This window comes from Lactuca virosa, chromosome 8 (genome assembly GCF_052849685.1).
Source record: "Lactuca virosa cultivar CGN04683 chromosome 8, Lactuca_virosa_CGN04683_v6, whole genome shotgun sequence".
Classification (NCBI taxonomy): Eukaryota; Viridiplantae; Streptophyta; class Magnoliopsida; order Asterales; family Asteraceae; genus Lactuca; species Lactuca virosa.
Window position 1 is genome coordinate 288,702,024 of NC_136433.1, and position 7,888 is coordinate 288,709,911.

At 41.8% G+C, this 7,888-nt stretch overlaps 1 long non-coding RNA gene across 1 annotated transcript; it reads right to left on the minus strand.

The window, feature by feature from the left end:
- Nucleotides 1–345: 345 nt before the first annotated feature.
- LOC145133121 (uncharacterized) lies at nucleotides 346–2,766 on the minus strand. Its single transcript, XR_013718417.1, has 3 exons — nucleotides 2,230–2,766; nucleotides 1,137–1,224; nucleotides 346–550 (listed from the first exon to the last, which is right to left on the minus strand). It is a non-coding gene; the product is annotated as an uncharacterized LOC145133121 (long non-coding RNA).
- Between the last annotated feature and the right edge of the window lie 5,122 nt (nucleotides 2,767–7,888).

Below are 7,888 nucleotides of genomic sequence, written 5' to 3' on the forward strand. Positions count from 1 at the left end.
AAAGTTCTGAATGTCGTGCAGTTGAGAGATGTCTCCTGTCATGTGCCCGGAACAGCCACTATCAACATAACGAAGTCTGATGATATTCCTTCATAGCTGCTCTGACACAGAGTGCGGGATTAGTTGGTTTTAGGAATCCAATCCATTTTGAAACTGGGTTTACCATTACTATCTACACAAGATACTATTTCCCATGATATGTCCTGTTTATCAGATAAGAAACATAAAGAAGTTACAAGATCTTTGGACGATTTTGAAATGTGACCTGTGGGAACCCATTGGTAATTAAGTTTAAGCATTTTAATGTTTAACCTAATGTGTAACATCTCAAAATTCAAGGCCAAAATTTCATTTTTTTTAAATAAGTTATTACATAAAACCATCAATATAAAAACATTCATAATAATATCTCGTGTCAATCCAAAGTGTCAGTAATTGAAACATATTATCATAAAACCATATCAGAGTGTAATCCCAAAGATCTCATGTGCAGAAAACATAGTGTGATGCGCTGCGATCAAGCCGACTCCTTTCCTTTGAAAACGAGTACCTGAAACCAAAACTATAAACCATAAGCACAAACCTTAGTGAGTTCCCCAATCATACCACATACCATACAAATACATATAATCATACATACTGCCAGGCATATCTGGGTGCCCGACTTACCCCTTCGGTCCTCTCGACCGGATACTGCCTAGCATACCTGGGTACTGGCCTCCCATTCGGTCCTCTCGACCGGATACTGCCTAACATATCTGGGTGCTGGCCTCCCCTTCGGTCCTCTCGACCGGATACTGCCTAGCATATCTAGGTGCTGGCCTCCCCTTCGGTCCTCTCGACCGGATACTGTGGACTACTTCACCCCCTACTACTACCACATAACATGTAACACATAATCATATTCTATCTAGCATGGCTGGGTATGACTACCCCCTTCGGCCCTATCGACCGAAAATCTTGGGGACTATCTCCCCTACTGCTACTAGCATATAACATCATATCATACTAGCACATAACATATCAGGTAGTAGCAAACCTCGATGAATACCACAAAGACAATCATCTAACATACAACTCCTACTAATGGGCCGACATTGTGGCCGTAGACCCACCGCTACTGGAAGGTAACTCACCTCACACTGCTGAAGTCCCGTAGACACAATCGCACACTGCTGAAGTCCCGCAGACTCAACCCCAGCTGCTGGCTGACAGATTCCTGAACTGTCAACACCAAAACAACACCCAATTAATAATTGGGTCCCAACACATAACCATAATACATACTTGGAAAATTACTACATTACCCCAGGCTTAGCTATTTAAGCCCAAGGCCCAAAGCCAACTAGGAATCAAAGCCCAACATATGACCCAATTTTCCAAATTGGGCTCAAACCTTTACAAGGTCTTACCATAAGGCCCAACCATTTAGTCCAGTCCAACATTCAACATTCTAATGGCCCAATATCACATAATCATAAAGGCCCAAACTATAGCCCATCTATAGCCCAATTTCCCAAATTGGGCCCAAACCCCTTACATGGTCTTACCCTAGGCCCATTAAATTATTCTAGTCCAATTGCTTGACTATGGATGGCCCATTAATAACCCAATAGGGAGGCCCAACAATAAACTCAAATGAAATTAGAGTTTCACATAAAATGATGATTAGGGTTAAGTTTCCTACTTAACCCATTAAGGACTTAATCCTCTAAGGACTTAATCCATGAGGTCCGATATCGCTTAGATTAATCCTTGCCAATGATTATTATTTAATATCTCAAGTTATTAAATAATTCCCGCGTGTCCCGGTTAATTCCCCAAATTAGGGGTTTCCAATCCAAATATTAGCCCATTTATAAATTTGTTGGCCTTTTATGTCAATTAGGGCTTTATTGGGCCCATTAGGGCTTACAAGGCCCACTAGGGTTTCAAGCACCCCAAATGAATCGATCACAACGAGGCAAAACACACCGCCACCCGACACGGCGGCCGGTGGCGGCAGCCACCATCCTAAGGTGGTGGTTTTCAATTCTAATTACACTTTACAACGCCTTAACCAAAAATAAACACACACTAACTACATTAAACACACACATTGGTGGTTCATGGCGGCAGCCACCACCTCACGGTGGTGGTGGTGGCTATACTCGATTTTCCGGCCAAACTAACACCATCTACAACCCAATATACGCTATTCTGATTTGTTCAAAGAGCTTAGCCACCCACCCGGTGGCTCACGGCGATGGCAGCAACTCCTTTGCGATAACAGCCACCACCTCACGGTGGTGGCGGTGGTCCCTCTTGATCTTCTGCCCAACAACACATCAATACCTGTGAGGCACGACGCGAACGGCGGCCCTCAGCCTCCGACTTGGCAGCTGGAATCGTTGAATTTATACCCCGTTCCCGATGACGCTACAATGATGACACAGTGGGCGGCGGAGCAACAACGAATTGAAGGAGGAGAAGGAGGTTGAATCCTAGCCGGAGAACGATAACGACGATCGCGCCACCCAGCCATGACGACCCTCGCGATGTTCTGCATTGATCACGACGTTCGACAGTCGTGGCGGTGCTCTTCAACGAACGGAAGGACGCTTAAACTCGACTGGCAGCGGCTTTGCTCATTCGACTCCCGCTGCCCCAACACTCCGACTCGTTGAACTCTCCCTTGCCGGCAGCAAACCTGGTGGGAGTCTGGTGGCCGTTGTGACCGTCCGTTGATCTGAAACGAGATGGTGGCGGCTGATGAACTGATGATGGCGGCTGCACTCTTTTGGTTAGGGTTAGGGTTTGTTGCGGTATATATACCCGCCTCCAAGCCAAACTTATTACCATAATGGCAAGACTGATCCCTCCCCATGATATTTTCTTTCAAAACAAGGCCATATTTTACAAGGCAACCCCTCCGCATCTAAGATTCTTTCACATTAAGTCCAATATTTATCCTTTCTACCTTGGCTTTGGAAATCTTCTTCAAATTAAATCTGATAATTACCTTTTAAACCCTCAGCATTAAAATCCTTTACACCTTAGGTACAAAATTCACTATACAGCCCCTAATATCTTAATTATGACATAATCAGCCCTTCCACCTCAATTCCTTTTAAATTAAATCCAAATAATTACCACGGAGCCCCTGCCTTCATAAAAAAAATTATAAACTGAGTCTGAAGCTTACACTTTTAACCCTCAACTTCTAAATCATGCCAACTAGCTCTTCGAGACCATCCTTGATATATAATTATTTATTTTAGGGCTACCATTCGTTCATTAATTTATATATTTATCTAATAAATAAACGGGGCTTTGCAACTCTCCCCCACTTAAATTAGATTTCGTCATCGAAATCATTCCTTACCAATTCTTATATGCCAAACCCCTCAAGTAACATAGTCACCATCCTGGGCACACCCTAGCCTTCCCAGTGTAGCTGCGACCAATCTTCGCGAAGCCCTAAAATTTGTGGGCGAATGAATTCTTTGTGGCAGGATCACCATCTATTCCATCTGAAATCTGCTGTCTCGAGATGGCCCGAATCCCTGACAGACCACTCATACTGAATCATCATAAAACAGGGTCACAGACCCAAATACCCTTTCATATCACTCATACTTGGTCAAGGCTTAGCTGATCCCGCTGTGAGTGACTTGTCACTTCCCTAACAACCAGTTATTACGTCTGTATTTGCACCCTAAAACACAAATACTAACACTGCCCAAGTGCTGAAACTGCCCGAACACTGTACTGCTTGAAGCAGTATTTTGCCACATGGCCGCTTACCAAAACCTATCGAGACCTCCCTGGTCTCAATTCATTCACCAATCATCTGAAATACCGGGTTTTGGCCTGGCTGCGGAGCCAAAGGGCTCCTACTTAGTCGTCTCACACGACTCCGAACGGTATCCTTCTCTGGAACTAGTTGCCACTAGTTATCATGCCACTGTGACTCTAACAACTTTCTGATCTAACCGATCGGTTCCATGCGTCGAATCCTGACGTCACCAAACCCAAGGCTAAAAGTGATGGTTCCATGACCAACGGTAGCCTATTATCATACACGAACCTAAGCAATCCATTGCTTCCCTGATCTCATAACTGTAGTGGCGCTCCTACAGTCTTATCACTGGCTCAACCAGATCTAATCCATCTGGGTAATACCGAAATCCAATATGTGGATTTCCATATCCTCATTGTTGCACCCGAACTGGTGGGTACTACTGTTCCTTCCGCATTCTAACAACACGCTCATGCCATCTACCAACCTAGTGAATGCTATGACTACACCCGCAGTCTCACGACACTCTATCACTATCTGACCGCTAGTGAATGTTACGGCTACCCCCGTAGTCTTACAACACTTTCCAAACTATCTGACTGCTAGTGAATGCTACGGCTACCCCCGTAGTCTTACAACACTTTCCTAACTATCTGACTGCTAGTGAATGCTACGGCTACCCCCGTAGTCTTACAACACTTTCCAAACTATCTGACTGCTAGTGAATGCTACGGCTACCCCCGTAGTTGTCACACCCCAAAACCGGAACGGTGGAAACGTTCGGGGGTGGAGGACGCCATGTAAAGTATCACAACAATGCAAAGTAGTAAACAAGCAACAACATCATCCATTGCATTAATAATATAATTTAATACAAATGTGTTCCGTCAAGTTATATAGACACCAAAAATATAAATCAAAATAAAAGATGAGTCTTGAACGAGCTCCATCTTCTCAAAACCTGGCTCCGATACCTGTCTACTGGTGACCTGAGAATACAAGTTATTTTGAAAGAGTTTATCAGCTTTAAAGCTGGTGAGATCATAAGTATATTAGTGTATGTATTTGTATGAAAGTGTATGTAAGTCTGTAATTGTATAAGTTTGTAAAAGTTTGTAATTGTTTGAACTCTCCTAGAAAACCCTATGTTTTCTACTAAAAGTAGCTTTCTACCAAGGCATCTAGTATCTGTGTGTGTCTCTTGTAAGAGTGTGTATTTTCCCAAATCCGACTATCATTAACCAAAAATATAGTTTTTACATTATTGTTTATTGTGTGAAGATCACAAAGTAAATGTAATGGGAAAATGAAATAGTACTGTAGTGTTGTATTAAGTAACTACCGCTGTACTAACTACCTCAAACCAATTTGTTATTTAAAGTACCATGTGATCGGCATGTATCCGGCTACCGACCATAGAACGCGACAATGTAAGATGTCGGAGAAAAATGATGTTTGGCACCCGTGGACTTGCAAATCCCACTGTAGCGAGCAGCGAGGTGTAGGATAGTCAATCCAGTATAGATCTATACACAAACTCATAGGCTCCCCACTTAAGGAGATTCTGGATACAAAACGGTCATGACAGGTAGTGCCATGCCCCGTTACGTGGCTCACATAACTGTAGTAATGCTCTAGTATATGTATGTGCTAGCTGTATTGTGTGTTCTCTCCCTGTCTAGCATGTATTGTTTGTTTCTCATCAGAGTATTCTATTGTTTGTTTCTCATCATAGTATTCTATTGTTTGTTTCTCATCATAGTATCTTTTTGTTTGTATGTTATTGACTCATGTATGAACTGACTCATTGTATGTTTCACTGTTCTAGTAATAGTATTAGTATCTCCCTAAACTATACCTATTATAGTTTACTAGTAATGTTGTTTGAATGTGTGAACATGTTTGTATACCTTTGCTACCCAAAGGTATTGAACTGAATGAAGTAACCTTTTATATCTATACACATATACATGATATATAACTAGGATTCAAACGACCTTCGGACAAATAACCTGAATACCCTAAGTCCACAACCAAACAAGGAACAGGAAGTAAGGAGAGCTATCAGTCCTAAGTCCTTTCAATCCTACTTATATAACTACATCTACATAGATACACAGAATATATGTTAAAAGAGTTTAATAAAAGTATTTGATATGAAAAAGAGTTTGTAAAACAGTTTGAAGTAAAACAGTTTGGTAACACAGTTTGAAAAGTAAGAAATCCACTTGTTTGGTAGTTATTAATCACATGTGATTGATATAATAACTATAATAGTTCAACTTGTATTCCCCCCCATAAAAGCATTTAAAAACATTTAAAAGGTTAATTAAGGGGTATGATCTCACCTGTAGTGAGTGGTTTGGATGAAGTGATAGTATAGGATGCTAAGTGTCAAGTGAAGACTTGAACACACACAAGGATCCTAGTTAACATATAATAACACATATATGTATCCAATTAGTCATTAAACAACTAATTAACCAAGTTAAGACATCCTAGGACATGTAAAACACTTTATTTAAGTGTTATAAGTACTAAGGATTGCATCTAAGGGTTGTAGGACTTGGCTATTGAGTTTGGGGTCCAAGGGTAAACTCTTTTGGAGTTTACGGTTTTGGGACCAACTCTTATTGAGTTTACGGTCGTAAACCCATGAGTTTACAGCCGTAAACTCATGGTACTTTTACCATTTTGTGTTTTGAAGCTTTAAAGGTCATCAGAAGCATTCCTACTTCATGTTTAAGCCTTAGGAAGTAATTAGGGCACCATTTCACTCCTTTGTGGAGTTTACGGTCCTTGGACCATTTCTCCTTGGGTTTACGGCCTTAAACCCAAGTGGTTTATGGTATTTTTGATGTTTTAAGTACTAAGCACATCAAGTATATGTTCTAGACTAGTATCCAAGGCTTGGTAAGGGACTAGGGCACACTTTGGCCCCTTTATTAGGGTTTACGGTCCAAGAACATCTTGGACCATAAACACCTTTGATCTTGTGTTTCCTTGGTGTTTTCTAGATGATTAGAAGTGTAACAAGTCTTATAACACACTAGGGTAAGAGTACTTACTATGTAGAAGCTTGAAAAGGTGTTAAAAGTCCAAGAACACTAGTGTGTGTTCTTAGTGTTCTTGGTGAAACTTGAAGATCTACACATTTGGAATGATTTCACGGATGGAATCATGTAAGATCACTAGATTAAGTAAGATATCAACTTATTAGGGTTAGAAACACTTACAAAGTTGAAGATCAAGAAGGAAGATTGGATGATACTTGAGAGGATTTGAGTTCTAGTCTTGAAAAGTGAAAAAGTGATTAAAATGGATAAGTGCCATATTTATACCCTTGGGGTTTACGGCCGTAAACACCTTGTTTAGGCCGTAAACTCCAAGCTCTTGGAGTTTTGGGACTTTATTGTTGCACAATAAACCCTAGGGCATCCTCTCTCCTGTTATCTCCTGAAGTACTAGGCTTTAGAATACTCAAACTGACTCTACACAGCTCAAAAGTTAGCAAAAACTGTTCTGACTTCTATTGAAGTGAATGGTTGTACATAATAGAAATTTCGGGTTGTCACAGTAGTCTTACAACACTATTCAAACTACTTGACTACTAGTGAATGTTATGGCTACCCCCGTAGTCTTACAACACTTTCCATACTGGGTCGAACACGCACTCGACCTAACACACAACTGAACTTGAGTCCTAACTGGAGCTCTACCCTGGTTCCCTAAACCTGCTATCACGTGATGCCACTATATCAGTACCGCACCCATGCCCGTGATCAAAGCATCACAGTAAACCACGAAATCATCTACACCCTCTGGCAGGGTGAGAATCGGTGCCTCGCACAACCTCTGTCTGAGAGTTTCGAAGGCTGCCTGCTGCTCAGGCCCACAGCGAAAGGCCATCGACTTCTTGGTCAGTCGGGTCAAAGGAACTGCAATCTCGGAGAAGTCCTGTATAAATTTCCGGAAATAACCCGCTAGACCCAGGAAACTCCGAATCTCAGCTGGAGACCTCGGAATCTCCCCCTGCATCACAACCTCTATCTTGGCCGGATCGACCAGAATGCCCTTCTGGTTGACAAGGTGCCCAATAGATTGCAC